Source organism: Euprymna scolopes, chromosome 21 (genome assembly GCF_053919585.1).
Source record: "Euprymna scolopes isolate OS-2025 chromosome 21, ASM5391958v1, whole genome shotgun sequence".
In the NCBI taxonomy this organism is placed as follows: Eukaryota; Metazoa; Mollusca; class Cephalopoda; order Sepiida; family Sepiolidae; genus Euprymna; species Euprymna scolopes.
The window spans coordinates 33,684,111-33,700,991 of NC_136502.1; the positions used below are offsets into that span (position 1 = coordinate 33,684,111).

The 16,881-nt window shown below is 34.8% G+C and overlaps 1 pseudogene; it reads right to left on the minus strand.

The window, feature by feature from the left end:
• Positions 1-16,374: 16,374 nt before the first annotated feature.
• On the minus strand, positions 16,375-16,508 carry LOC145243189 (U2 spliceosomal RNA; annotated as a pseudogene).
• Positions 16,509-16,881: the final 373 nt, after the last annotated feature.

A 16,881-nucleotide genomic window follows, 5' to 3' on the forward strand; every position in this document is an offset into this window, starting at 1 on the left:
AGTAAAATGGAAAGGATTAAGGGATATTGAGATATAAACAAGGAAAAATAAAACAAAATATAGGGAGAACAAGAACCGTTATTGGCTGAGGATAGTTGGAGCTAATGGGGAACAGAGTAGAAAAATAATATGATGTGAGTTCTAATAGAAGGATGAGAGACGGGGGTTCAAAGCAAATTATATGAGAAAATCGAGAAAAGCGTCTGAATAAAAAGAATATGAATGGAAAAATAATTTTTAAAAATATGTCGTATTGGATAAAGGCATAGAAACGAAAATATATAGGAATATATGTAATAAACAAACAAAAAAGTCTTCAGGTCCAAGGAACGTTAAATAAGATTATATATAACGTCTTATACTAGCATATATGTTCCTGGAAATGAGAAAGGGGTATTCTTCAAGCAAATTCTTGCCTGAAGAATGACTTTCCTCGCTCTTATTTGTCTATATCTGTAACTTAGCCCCATAATTCCCAGTGTACTAGCTCTCCCACTTGGTCGTGTCTGTTCTTGTAGTCTTTTCGAACCAGTTTGCTGCATTCACTCGCTAAATGGTTTATCGTTTCGTCTCTTTGCCCACAGAGTCTGCATTTGCTGTTTTCTTGTGTTCTGTTAATTTTTGTTTTGATGTGATTTTTTTTTCTTATCGAGTTATCTTGTGCTGCGGTTCTTAGGGATTCAGTTTCTCGGCTTACGTATCATTTTCGCACCCATGTCTAAATGTTTTTATTATGTTCAGCTTCCGTCATTCTAATTCATCTTCTATGTAGTTGTTTTTCTTCCCATTTTTCTTCTTTCGTCTTATCTTGTATCTCTTTGTTTCCTTTTTTGTTGATTTTTTTCACTGTCTCTCGCTGCCATGATTATCCTTTCCTGGTTTTGCGTTATGTCTTTCTCCTAATTATTTTTTGTGTCATGCACACAGTCTTTCATAGAACTTATCCTCTTCCGCCTTCTTTCCTTTTTACGTAGAGTCGTTCAACATCGCTCGTTGCGTGTAGTGCATGGTCATGAGTTTACTGGTCTTCTGATGGAGCTGTCTCAGTTCTTCTTTGATCATCCTTATGAACCGTCCTATCTTACTGGTGCTACTGCCTATGTGTTTATACCTTTACCAGGTTTCTGCTATACAATTTTGTTTCTAGAAGTTTTTATTAGTATTATTATTATTATTATTATTATTATTATTATTATTATTATTATTTAGTTACAATTTAATATGGTTAATTACGAATACCATTCATTTATCATGTTTTTATTATGTATCTTAATATTATGAGCTTTAATTATATAATCAGCTTCCGTTACGGAAACCCGCGTATTTTTCGTGTGGATTTAGAAAAAAAGACACATTAACGATACAGATCGCTGGAAAGATGGTGGGATCTTTCTACCGCTCCAGAAGATATCTCACTACTGATGCAATTCTCTATCTATATAAAAGCCAACTACGCCCAAGGATGGAGTACTGCTGCCATATCTGAACAGGAGCTGCTAAAAACAGCCTATCCTGCCTTGACAGAGTACAAAATGGACTTCGTGGCTTAGTAGGGGATGCTCTTTTCTCTTCCCTGCAACCTCTCTCCCAGAGAAGAGACGTTGCAAGCCTATCTTTGTTTAATCGTTATTTCCATGGCAGGTGCTCGTCTGAACTCCAATCTCTAGTCCCCCCTCGCCAATCTTTTACAAAAAACACCCGTCTAGCTGAATCCACTGTCAAAAACTTTCCCCACTCTTTATCTGTGCCTAAATCAAAACGTAGATTCCATGAACAAAGCTTTTTTCTTAGAACTGCACGCATGTGGAACTCTGTTCCGTCTGCCTGCTTCCCTCCTGACTACAACTTGGATGTCTTCAAGCCCAGCGTAAACAAATTCCTAATGAACCGCCCCCTTAAGTAGACACTTTAAATATCCACACTATGTACTGTACTTACAATAACCCTTATCCCTGAGTGGCTTCCTTGATAAGTGGTGACCAACTTGTAAGAAAAAATATATATAGTAACATTAATTTATGAGTATTTTTAATTTTTAGAGCATCTTTATATTTGTGTATAAGGTGTTATTATATATTTATAATATATCTAAATATGTATATGTGTTTTGTTTTAATTTTTCTACATTTCTTACGTATAATTGTACGTAGTATTTATATCGTTAGGTTTAAGTGTGGGGATCGCATATATTGGCAGTAAACGTCTGAAGACAACGATCAGCCTAAAAGTATTCAATCAATTAGGAATGAGCCCCTACTATCTTCTTTTTTGACTATGGTTTCTATATGAGGTCGTGTAGACATTATTTTTTATTCAGTTCTGTCAAGTACTTCTTATTTTACCTAAATAGGTTTGTGCGTAAATATACCAGACGGCCTGTATATATGTGGTTAAACAAAATAATTGATCATGAATATATTTTTATTGTGTTTAATAAATGCTTCAAAAATATATACTAAAACTGAGCTACTTGATATATTAACTTATTTACAACCGTTAGTTTATCATTAAGTATGAATTTAATTTTGACGGATTTACGTCATGGGAATACAGATATAGGTTTTATTTGGGTTGGTAGAAAAATGTTAAGGTGGCGTACTCTGTCTTTCTGGATGAAAAGGGGAGTGGTTCTCCCGCATATATATACATATTTTTAAATAATAATAATAATAATAATAATAATAATAATAATAATAATAATCATTTTTTTAATTTTTTATGTGGGGATCACCATTTATCAAGGCCCAGGAGCCACTCGGGGATAAGGGTTATCGTGTGTACACTAATCAGTGGGATAGTATCGTAGTAATAGTTAGTATTGGGGATTTGATAAGGTGTCATTACTTAAGGGGACGGTTCATCAGGAATTTGTTTGTGTTAGACTTGAAGACATCCAAGTTGGATTCGGGGGGAAACAGGCAAGCGGCAGAGAGTTCGACAGCCGTGCAGTTCTGAGAAAGAAGCTTTGTTCATGGAATCTACGTTTTGATTTAGGCGCAGATAAAGAATGGGGAAAATTATTGACAGTGGTTTCATCTAGTCGGGTGTTTTTCGTGAAAAATTATCGGGAGGGGGACCAGAGACTGGAGCTCAGACGAGCACTTTCCATGGAAACAACGATAAAACAGAGAGAGGTTGCAGGGAAGAGAAAAGGTCATCCCCCAGTAAGCCATGAAGTCTATTTTGTACTCTGTCAAGGCAGGATATACTGTTTTTAGCAGCTCCTGCCCAGATGTGGCAGGAATACTCCATCCTTTGACGTACTTGGCTTTTATACAGATAGAGAATTGCATCATTAGTTAGATATCTTCTGGAGCGGTAGAAGGACCCCACCATTTTCCTAGTGACCTTTGCCACAGACTTGATGTATATGTTCCATCTCAGATCAGGAGTAAAGGTCAAACTCAGAAGCTTATCAAAACATGGGGCCTCCCCTAGACGAGAACCTTTCATTTCAATCGATGCCAGATGGGGATCAGAGCGTTTATGATATAATGATAGGAGCTTGGTCTTAGATGCATTAAAAGGTAACCAACCACCTCTTCCCCCACTGAACCACGCTCTCAAGATCTGAGGAGAGAGAATCAGAGAGATCGTTGCCATTTACGGCCTTTGATGTGTTGCCATAGATAGTCGTTTCATCAGCATAGATGTCAACGAATGATTTTAGTATGTGTTTTGGGAGATCATTGATGTAGATCAAGAAGAGAGTTGGGTCCAGGATGGACCCCTGAGGGACTCTAGCATTAATACTGCGGGCCTCTGATTTCTGCCCATTAACCACTACTCTTATGAGCCTATCAGAGAGAAATGATTTAATGATAGAGAAAACATTTACAGTTAATAATAATAATAATAATAATAATAATAATAATAATAATAATAATAATAATAATAATTAAAGTTAGACCAAGCAGCCAAGTATAGTCAAGGAGGAAGGAAAGACCGAGAAGAGAGCACTGACCAGACCTCTACTGTGTAAGTGCAAAGATAACTGGGAACTCGGGGCGGCTTATTGACACTCAAATTCCAGGGAACACCCCAGACTGTTTTAAAGGAGAGATCTTTGATAACCTATGTGAAAGCTACTTGTGAGCCAATAATAATAATAATAATAATAATAATAACAACCCCTATTTTCTTTGATAACGTATCCCTGAAAAAAACGGGGGTCATTCTAAAAAGCTTTTTCCTCAATGCCGGCTACAAAGCAAGAGCGTTAAAGATTATTTGCTAAGAATGTTGCGAAGGCCGCAATAGCAGATACTTGAAGGCCGCACAGGATTCTTTGTGTTTTTTAATAATAATAATAATAATAATAATAATTATAATAATAATAATAATAACAAAACAAAGCAAAACAAAAAATGGTAGCAGTACTCGAATATGGAAATCATAGAATCCTATGGGATGTGGATATGAAGCGTGGAGAAAGGCAAGATTACAACAATAATTGTAGTAAAACTAGGAACAATCCACAAAATCCTCGAAAACAAAATACGGGAAAATTGAAATTAGGGAAATGGCTAAGAATATACGAAAGATAACAATCACGAAAGCAACAAAAGATAGAGGAAGAATATATAAAACTAAAAAAAAACTTGAAATCGCAAAATCATAAGTCAATTACATCCCATGGCGCCACACCTAACAGTCGAGAAGAGTTTAGGAGGACGGAAAGACCGAGGAGAAAGAAAGCAATGACGAGACCTCAAGTAGATGACTGCGAACACCATGTGGACCTTAGAAAGGCTTATTGCTACTCCAAATTCAAGTGAAGAATAATGATCATTGCGAGTAGCTATTGCGATAATGCAAATTCCTTTGGAATAGTAGTTAAAAGAGGTTGAGAGTATAAGAAATCTGGGGTGACTTGTTACCACCGAGACTCGAGGGAACATATCCTGTTTTTTTCAGAAGATATTCTCTGATCATGCCCCGTGTGAGAACTCTAATTGAGTGAAAAAAATAATAGTACTTATTAATTTTTCCCCGCGTTTACTTTCGCTCTTTTTCCGATTTACTATGGCCATGGAAGGTTATTTTGCCAACTGTCTTGCTTTTAATTTAGTTCTCCACTTTTTAACTCTTTTCCACTTGAACTGTATATTAAAAAAGGCTTCATATGCCCCTCTGCACAAGAACTATTGTTTCTATAAATTGGATTTTACCCCAGCATTTCATTAAAGGATTTTTCTACACGGACTTAATTTCTCCCCTAGCCCCGGATATTTTTTTTTTTTAATTCTAAAGGATATCTTAAGAAACTCTTTTTGGACTCACTAATCGCCCCACTTATTGTGAACTATTGAATATCACTGGGTATTTACAACCATACATATTGAACTTTGCTGAGTATTCCCTTTTCATTTCATCTATAAACATACTTTTTTTCAATTTTCTTTCTCGAAGTTTTTTTTTTAATTGAATTAATTAGCGAAATAGATACTTATCTGTACTTCCTTGTGCTAATCTTTTTTCCTCCGAGCAGAAGACCGTCTCTTTGAAACTTCTCGGGGTAAGGAGACGTTCACCTTTATTTCGTATTCCTTGTTTTAAATTGTGTCGGAGATGGGTATATTTACTACTGACACCACGCTCTATAAAAGGCAGGAATAAAGAACGAACACCTATATAAGACACACTAGAGGAAGACCTTTGATCTATAGTGCAATGGGGACAAAAATGAATGGTCACATTCAATGCTGTCAAAATAAAGCTTGTCTCCTTCCATAATTAAAAGAAACCTTCTCAACCACCAATAGCTGTGGCTAAAGATACATTACCTGAAAGTACTTCATTCAACCCCCTCGGCTTAACGTTCACAGGGAATATAAGTTGGAACAGATACATCGGTATGGTTACTCTAGATGCTCTGAAATATTATTTTACTGGTTTGCGGCTTCTGTTGTTCCATCTTATATTTGATAAATTGAGCTTCTGTTCGGACACCCTGTATGTATGTATGTATGTATATATATATGTATGAACCCTTTTTCTGGGTCAACGGCCAACTAGCACCGTGTATATTTGTGTGTATATGTGTGTGTTGAGGTGGAGAGGGCTCTCGTAAACTGTGGTGAAGGCAACCCCTCTAGGAGAAGCAAATCTCTGATATAAAAAATACATAAGGCAGGAGACCAGTACCCGCATTAAGCCTGTCTGTTGTTGTTAATTTGTTGCTGGCTATCTTGCTCTTGATTGTTGCTGGATCTCAACCATTTGAACAGAGAGACAAACTTAGCTGTCGTACAAAGCTAAGACTCTGTAACATCTTCTTTGTATAGATACTCCCTCAGGCATTTGGGATCATGGACTTTAAGAGTCTGACAAGACGTTGCAATCATCATAACATCATGTATGTATGTATGATAATTTAATGATTGTATTATAAGAAATAAAATTGTATCTGAGCCACATATTCTGCGAACGTAAATTGCTTCATTACAGTCCCACCCCGTCACAGTAGAGATCCCTAGATGTTAGAAGACCTTTAAAGAGTTTCTTCCCAAGAACTGCTAGTCTCTGAAATTGTTCCAGATTCCTGCTTCCCCCAACTGTATTGACATGCAGAAGTTCAAGTGTAATATGAACAGACATCTTGCTGCTCAACTCCATACATATTATCCCTGCAACTTATGTCCGTGATAGTGGCCCTCTACATCAAGGTTGCACAGTGTCTTGTTTGGGGTAAAAATGGAATTAAATAAATAAATAAAATATTGTAAATTGAATTCTACAATATCTGTACCGTTTCTACTTAAATATTTGTATATATAATAATGTTGGGACTGTTAATTGGAATCAAGAATCGAAAAAATCGGAATATTTGAGGGTATCGGAATTGGAAAAATGTGTATCGATGTTACGATGCCAAAATGATTCTTTTAATTGTCTTTTTTATTTGATTTTTTAAGCTAAATCTTCCACTGCTGGTAATATTGATAAAAAGTTACATAATTATTGATATTAAGCCCTCCGTGAAGCTAAAATCGATAGATCTTCTACCACAAATATATTTTTACGTTTAGGAAAATATTTGCACATTTAACATGTGTTTTTGCGGTAATCAGAGAACAATACAACTATATAGTTAAATATTTAGTAAATTATAAAGAATCGGAATTTGTAATTGTATCGGACTCGTGAAAAAATAGTGGAATCTGATCTTGAGCAAGTGGTACAATGGTGGAAAGAGGTGGCTTGTTACTTTTAATGCATCCAAAACCAAGCTTTTATCTTTACATCATCAACGCTCTGATCGCCATCTGGCATCAATTGAAATAAATGGCCCTCGTCTTGGGGAGGATCCATGTTTTGACAAGCTTCTGCACTTGACCTTTACTCCTGATCTGAAATGGAACACATACTTTGAATCCGTTGCCAAGGCCGCTGGAAAAATGGTGGGATCCTTCTATCGATCCAGTAGATATCTAACTGCTGATGCAATTTTCTATCTATATAAGAGCCAGGTACGTCCAAGGATGGAGTACTGTTGTCACATCTGGGCAGGAGCTGCTATAAAGGACTTATCCTGCCTTAATAGAGTCCAAAATAGACTCCGTAGCTTCGTAGAGGATGGCCTTTTCTCTTCCTTGCAAACTCTTTCTCACAGAAGTGATGTTGCGAGTTTGTCTCTGCTTTATCGTTATTTTCATGGCAAGCGCTCGACTGAGCTCCAATTTATGGTCGCCCTTCGCCAAACTTTAATGAGAAACACCCGTCTAGCAAAACCACAATCAATAATTCCCCCCACTCTTTACCTGTGCCTAAACCTAAACGTAGATCCCATGGGCAAAGATTCTTTCTTAGAACTATACGCATGTACTTGCGTTTTCCTGCTTTCCAGCTGACTACAATATTGTTGTGTCCAAATCTAACATAAAGTTTTTGATGAGCCGTTCCATATAAGTTAAGAACTTTTATCCTTGAGTAGCCTCTTGGCCTTGATAAGTGGTAATGCCTATGTAAAAATCGTCTCATCACTTTATATATATATATTATATGTGTGTGTGTGTGGGTATTAGCAGAGATATTAAGCTTCAATTATTCTTCCAAGTTTTATAATTCAATTCGATAAGCTTTTCAGGGAATCTTTTAAAGTGAAACGCAATCATCTCACCTGACTATTTAAATGTACCTATGTAGGTTTTTATGCTTCGCAAAAACTTTCGACGAAGGCGACGTATCCAGACAAGGTTGGTATCATTTTGAAGTTCGGCATCTGGGACGACAAATATCGAAAAAATTGGCTAAAAATATTAACTCCGTCACACTAAACTCGGCCGTTTTGTACAAGGAGGGGTCGATTTTATTAGCCGACCGTTTAACAAGTCATCGTCACGATTGGATTGACGATCGTGTCATGGAAACATCAGCTAAGACGTCAAATTGTCTTCCACTTTCTTTTGTACCTTCGCGGCACGGGTTCGATCCTGCCTTCCTACGACTACTTTTTTTTTTTTTTTGCTCAACACACACCTCCAAACACCCGGGCAACGGTGAGCACCTATGCTAGTTAATATATAAGTTTCGTATTTATGTGAACAATAATTCACATTCAAATATGTGCATTAGTCTCTAGATAATACATTATCGAGAGAAGATAAGAATTGCAACTAAAAAGGGACTACCTGATAATTTGAAAAATACTCTTTGTGGAATCCTACTGTTCGTTGTACGCAATAAAACCCGAATCGGGTATTTGAGTGTACATTTAAGTGCTTCGCGATCTGCGCTTGCCGTGTGATGGGTTGACAGGTTTTAGTCACGTCGCGTTCGCAATCTCCATATACATGCAATAAAGACTGACTTTTCCTTCGCGTAAGAGAAAAGCATCAGACATAATCGAGGACGATACCCATCGGCCAAGATGTCGGTGAGTCACATTTGTCGCTCGGTTTAAATGGCTGACATAAATACGAAGTAGACAAGAGGAGGGGGGAGAGGCTTTCAAAATGATGTCCGCCGTTAGAATGAAAGGCGAAACCCACCGTCTTCGTTTCCCGTCTCCTTCCTTTCCTTGCTAAGTAGATACAAGAATAGGTGAAGTCTCTCAGCTCTATTACCTGCGTGTATGTATTGACGATGGTTAAAGCAACTGAATTTTCGGTGACCTTACAATGTGCTTCTCTCATTCTAAGTATATTTTGAATTGAAAAACTGGTTAAAATAGTTTTTTGAATAGTTCCATTGATTTTGCAAATTTTTTATTTGCTTTATAAAAAATTAATTAGAAAATATATGAAAATATTCGCCTGTTTCAACCTATTTCCCTCTATCGCATGTTTTAAATTCAATATATATATATATATATATATATATATATATATATATATATATATATATATATATATATTATACGACAATATGTATTTTTTTAAATTTATCTTTGGAAGAAATTACTCATTTCCATTTCCTTTAGATTTTTCTTCTCAAAATCCTTTTGTCATATAATAAATTTTCTAACAGTTTTCCATGACTATACATCTGTCTTTGGGTAGTTACTTAGTGATCTTCTGCTATTTAACGAAACACGGGAAAGACGTAAAATAAGATAAATAAAGACTTATGAGTGTGAATTTACTAAATGTGGTGTCATTCCTTATAGACTGAAAACGGCAGAGTAGATTATTTCAAAATTTTACTCGAATGTGTGTGGGAGTGTGCTTACGTAGGTTTTATATCGAAAATCAATAACCGCATAATAATTAAAAAAAAAACGATTAAAAAGGAAATTTGATTTTTTACGAAATTAAACATTTTTATACAATCAAAGATCACAAGCGCATTTGAGGAGTTTTATTGCCGTCCAAGAAGAAAGGCACACTCTATAAAATCAACTGTAGATTCTTTTATAAGACACTAGCGAGGGGTACCCGACGTTGCCCGGGTGTTTGTATGTGTGTGTGAAAAAAAACCCGAAATGTGAAAAAAACAGGTGCCCGTGAAAAAAAAAACGAAGCCTTGACGACGCGCAGTTTGAAAATATTAAACTGTGAAAAAAAACAGGGGCGCGTTTTTGATTGACGTGACGGCGATAGCTATTCAGCAGTTAGCATTTTGTGCGGGACAGTTTTTAATGAGGTCAATAAATCGGTTTGGTTGTTTTTAAAAACCAGCTCCCTGTTTATTATTTATTAACGTTACTTAGCTCTCTAGAGACCACTGGCTTTCGGCCAGTGATTAGAGTCGAGTTTCGTTTTTTTTTTTACCGAAAACAGAATGTAACGCGTGACGATGCGGGAAATGTTGAATAATTAACGTTTGAAAGTCAATAAAATTTAATAGACAGGCGAGCTCCGTGGTTAACTGTGAGATATTACAATTTATAGATGATATAAAAAGTTTTAAGAAGTTGTGAACCGAGCGAGCGCTTCTCTGAGAGAAGCCTTTTTTGGACATCGAGGAAAAGCGTACATACATACATGCATACATTTTCGCTTTTATATATATAGATGGGCGTTCGAACGATTGTTTTTATTTAGCGCACAATTGAACTGTGAAATTTAACTTAGTTGGTTTTTCCTTAATTCAAGCAACTTCATAAAATAAACAGTTGTTTTTTTATAAGACATGGGCGTGTTCGAAATGAATTTTTCTATTTAGAGCAGAACTGAACCATGATTCTTGACTTTAAAGTATGCCATTGTCTACAGATAATTTTAGTTTCCTCTCAGTTCACTGCGGAAGGTCCCTGACTAGAGCAGACAATCAATCGAGGTGATGAAAAAAATGGGAGATTTCACCGATTTCGATGACAATAACAGGATGTGAGGCTGGAACATTTGTTGATCCTTATTCAATCTCGGCCAATGATATTTAGACTACCATGGAAACTAACCGTTTTTCGGGATTGAATTATGTTTCAACCTCACATACATTATTGTCATTGAAATCGGTAAAATGCCCCATCTTTAACTTGTTAATCTTTATTTATAAAATATATTAATTATATATAGCCTTTGGAATATTTAACGGGCTTCCGGGATCTTGTATTCAACAGTTATAATAACAATCTATAATATACATCTCATCTGTCTGTTTAAATGTATGTATTAATGTATGGTTGTATGTTTGTTTGTTTGTATATCTCGCAAAGACTTTCGAGAGAGGCGATGGAGTTTCACGAGATCGGTATCATTTTTAAACCCGACTCTTCGGACGATAAATATAAAAAAAATTGGTTAAAATCATTACTTCCTCCATCATAAACTGAGCACTCTTCTACAAGGAGGGGTCGCTTTTTTCGCCGATATTTTCGAAAGGCATCGCCTCTTTTCGATTGTCTAGCCTTAATTTAAACATACATCACTTCTGGTTTGGCGAGGAGCACAACATCTAACGCATCACATATTTTTCACTTTCTTTTTTCTCTTTCGCGATAATGGTTTGAGCTTGCTTGTCTACTACCAAGACCTTTACATACCCATCCACTTTGTTTTCGCCTTCGCGTCACAGGTTTGAGACTGCCTGCCTACTAAAACTTTATTTTTGTTTTGCTCAACACGCACCTACAAACACCCGGGCGACGACGGGAATCCAGGCTAGTAATATAGAGATTTTTATATAACTACTTGGCGATATGATTTACGAGTATCGATTTCATAGCCTAGGAGGAAACGTGTCGACTATCAATTAGGCTGGTTCTAAGTTCAATTCCTAGTTTGGGATGAGTGCTATTCTAGGTGGAGAGCTGTATTACAGCGAAACAGTGTATGTATATGATTGAACACACATATATATACGTATATAGATAAATGTAAACACAGAAATATATCAGATATATTGATATATCGAACCCAAGAATAACAACACAGCTCAGAGAGTGTCGCGAGTCTTCTGAATTACACGTCATAACATTATATATTCACTCTTTATTTCTCGACTTGATGGATGACGTCATCCACTGTGCGCGGTTCTTGCAATCTGTTTTAATTGATTAATGAAATAATTTACGGTGTTTAAAGTTATACACTTCTGATGTAAAAAAAATGACGTAATTAAACATTGATCTCATCTAGTGTGCTCTCAGACAAAAAAACAAAAGTCACGTTGTTTTAGTAATGTGCATAAGTAGTATATATATATATATATATATATATATATATATATACAGAAAACACACACACACACACACACACATATATATATATATATATATATATATATGCATATAGACATACATATGTAAAGTTGTGTTATTTATCGTACTCGCATTGATATATAAAGCCCAATTTTCTATTTTAAAAATAAAGAAAGCTTTTGTGTATACTTAGACGTGAATATACAAGCGACTTCAAAAAGGATAACTAATTTGCATATTCCTTTAAATAAAGCCCTCATCAACCCGATGCTCGTTTGTTTCTTTTTTTCTTATAGGATGATTTCATTTTATGCACAATTTTATGTGTTAATATTTTTCTATATGATGCATCGTTGCAGAACATATTGTGCAATGTTTAGAGCAAATCCTTATCTATGTCGCTAATTCTCCGTGAAACGATCTCTGCCAAACGACTGTCAAATCTTGATTTACATACTTGAAACTTGATATATAGCTTATTCGGACATATGGAACAAAATCGATTTGGGTTTTAATCAGAAAAATACTTGCCAAGGAGTCAGAATTGAAAATTTGTAACTTAGCTGGCGTAGTTCAACGTATTGTGTATGTTCATGTTTTTATATGTAGGTGTCGTTTTCGAAGGTGGTTGTGAACATTGACAGAAAGCTAAATGTTTTGGTTTCGATGGCATCTAAGTCTGATTTTTTTAACTTTTAAAATCACTACTACATATTTAGTAAATTATAATAGCCCATAAATAATAATAATGAATAAGAAATTATATAAATTAAAATACATTTAAGTGTATTTTACACCGGGCGGCTTGCTAGCAGTATATCTATATAATTATAAAACACAAATGATCTTGTAACGATGTATGTAACCCACTTTCCGGTTTACAACATCCGGTTGCGCATGAACGCATGACCTGCGCACTTAAATATTAACGTTATTATTTCGAAATTATTATTTAGCATGGGAAGAGTGGGGTTTAAAATAACTTAAACGTAATTCAGAAATGAACGATATAAAAAAAAAAGCAGACAGTATTAATAATTGTCTATTTGGATAATTTAAACGCGAAAAACAAAAGAACAATTGGGACGCTGAAATATTAACGTTATGATTTCGAAATTATTATTTAACATGGCAAGAGTGGGGTTCAAAATAACTTAAACGTAATCCAGAAATGAACGATGTAAAAAAAAAAGCAGATATATCAAAATTTTAATTTAACTATAATAAGTATTATGATATCTGTTCAGTGCACATTTATCTATAAGTATAATTCACTAACTGTACTTTTTCAAAAATAATCAATTATAATAAACAGAACGACTCATAGAAATCTATCTATTTTCTTTTTCCATTTTAATATACTTTCATAGAAATGTTTCTGTTATGTCAAAAAAGAAACTATTTTCTTTACGTCACAAGTGTCACGCTCATACATGAATTCCATAGCTAATATAAGATACTAACCCAACGGGTCACGGGTAGTCTAGTGTGTATATATATATATATATATATATATATATATATATTTAGATTACAGGTTAGTGAATCTAGTGGTCTCATGTCCTACAAAACATCAAAGGATGCCCTATAATCTATAATATAAACCTCACCAGTCTGTTTAAATGTATGTATGTTTGTATGGCTGCCTAATAATTTCGACAGAGACAACAGATTTTTACAAAATCGGAATCGTTTTCTAAGTTCGACCTTTCAGAAGACAAATAACGAAAAATCGGCTAAAAATATTAATTCCTTCACCCTCAACTGGGCACTCTTCTAAAAGGAGGGGTCTCTTTTCTCGCCGATATTTTCGAAAGTACTCGCCCCTTTTCGATTGACTAGCCATAATTTAAATCTGCACAACTTCCGGTTTGCAATGAACGCAATGGCAAAGACGTTACTTTTTTTCATTTTCCTTTCCTCCTTTGCAGTACGGGTTCGAGCCTGCCTGCTTACAACAACTTTTCTTTTTAACTAAACTTTTCTTCTTAACAAAGACCCGGCCAGCCAGGTTAGTATTCATATAAGGCAATTCAAAGTGCTCAATATACGAGATAGAGCAAATAAAAGAGTGTATTTATTCAAATTTCATTTAAAGTTATTTGGTTCAAACATTGTATAATTTAAACATTGTATTCTTTTGTTCAAGCCACCATTTTTTTTATTTGCAAAGCAATTCTTCTTAAATGACAATTGAATAAATAAACTCTACTTTATATATATATATATATGTATATATATATATATATATATATATATAAGAGAGAGAGAATAGATGACAAAAAGCTATATTCCAAAATGCATGATGTTGACCATCTTATAATGTATTATTTTAATTCAGTTCACTTATACAATTCTTGACAGCATCTCTTTCGTAGCGCAAAATCAATCACTGATTTGATATAATAATTAAGTGATTGATTTTGCGCTACGAAACAGATATTGTCAAGAATTGTATAAGTCAACTAAACTAAAGGAATAAATTATAAGATGGTCAACATTATGAATTTTGGAATATAACTTTTTGTTATTTATTCTCTATATTACTCTGTAATTACATTAAGCTTCTTAAATAAAGGTTGGTATATATTATAAGAAAATACATATAATATAAAGCTGAATGTGTGTGTATGTCTGGTCACGAATAGGCTCCTATATGGTTGACTATTTAAAAAAACTGATTACATATAATGATAGAAGATGTATCGAGACACAGGAATGGGTATGTTTGATCTGGCAGAACGTGGTTCATTAAAAGTGTGGGGTTTGCGTTCGCGCCTGGTCCACAAAGTATGGAAATAAATTTAAAAATTAAAAAAAAAACGTTTACAAGTGTTTTGATATATGTGTACATAAGAATACTTTGATGGGTATGTTTTAACTTAAATAGGGATATTATAATAAAATTGTGGGATCTGCGTTCGCGCCTGGCCTCCATAGAATGGAAATAGGCACACACTTTAATAAATACTTTTCATATCTATCTGCGTAAGTGTATTTTGATAATTATATTTCAGTTTGAAGAAATATGGTATAATAAAATTATTGGGTGTTCGTTCGCACCTGACCTCCATAGAATGGAAATATGTCACAAAGTTTAACAAGGCTTTTTAATATAGATCCACAGAATATTGTGATAAGTGTTTCAGTGTGGACAGATATGGTATAATAAATTATGGGGTTTATCTATTTTATTTTTACTTTCATCATATTTTGCTTTGGTTTTGATACCCCCAAATTCGAAGCTATCTCTTTAAAACCCTTCCGTTTCATAACGTATCATACTTTCATAAATCAGAGTTCATTTTCTGTAGGCTGTTTTTGAACCCAGTCAACGACGGGTACTTTTGCTAGTATATATATATATATATATATATATATATATATATATATATATATTGTGAGTGCGATAGAGATATACACAGTGATAGACGATTGACAGGAAGTGTCGAAGATAATATAGATGCAAAATAGCTTGTCAGTGAGTTAAGAGATATACGGACAGATAAATAAACTGACCTCAGATAATTTACGCATATAGGTTTCTAGTTTTCTTGTACTTTGGCTTCTGTTCAAATTTATGATGTATTTATTCCGCTTTGATCTCCAACGGGGTCATTATATTAGAGTGCCCGTAAAATTTGCCACATACTTATTATTCATTGGAAATTTTAACTTACTTTTATGTATATACTAAGATATATATGTCATACGTAAATAAATGTAGAATGATCAATATTCATTAAATACATGGGTCTTTACGTTGTTTGAGACCAGAGTAGGATGAACAAAATTGAATAAATTAAAATGCCATTTACGAAAATTGAACAAACCTTTACGGTGTTCGGTCGAAAATTGAGCAGTATCACGAAGAGTTCCATCTTCGATGAATAAATACTCATGATTTAGTATGACCGTTTTTTGGTAGGCTTCACAGTTTATTAAGGTCGAACGTCCAATCATGATGTGTCGATTCAAGGTTGAGACGATACTGTGATGATCGGTAAGAGTTGAATTTGAATAAGGTTTGGTTATTTAAGAGGACGCTTCAACGATAACTTATATGCATCAGATTTGAAAACTTCCAAGCTATAATCAGATGGGAAGCAGCGCCACTGCATTGTGTTCCATAGGTGAGGAGATTTTTTTTTAAAAGTTTCGTTTACGGAATGTACGTTTAGTTATAAGTATAGCAGAAGTGCATGGGCATTAGAGACAGTTGTTGTACCTTTTTACAATGCCTCCCCACGGGACAGAGTTAGACACCAGGGTCGTTTTTAAACGAGGAGAAAAGGTACAAAAATAAAAATTCTCTCAGTTGTGAAGGATTTCTCCTCCGCTGAAAGAAAACGAGAAGTGGAAGTGCCGCATCTAAAGAACAGATACTACACTTTGATCTTGGCCAAAAGGCCAAGAAAGCTGGAATTTGTCATGAATGCTTTTTCAAAGGGACAAAGATTGAAGCTTAGTCGAGCGCCTACAATGAAAATGACGATACAGCGAAATTGTTAATGTTGATACGTGCAGTATTGCTAATGTTGCAGAAAAGGTCTGTTCTAATGAAAAGAGGATTAAACCACTCCTGTTAGAAATCACTCGCAAGGTATGGAGATTATCGAACCTTTCTGGTTCATAGTAAGCGAACTCATTTCTAGAAAGAAGCAGAAAGCATCTCTGAATGCAGCATTTTTATTATTCCTGTGTTAAATATGGCAAGAAAAATTTCGAAAGTAGTTAGTGTGCACATATATGAACATGGTTACTAAAATGACCTTTGTATAAACAAACACACAGAA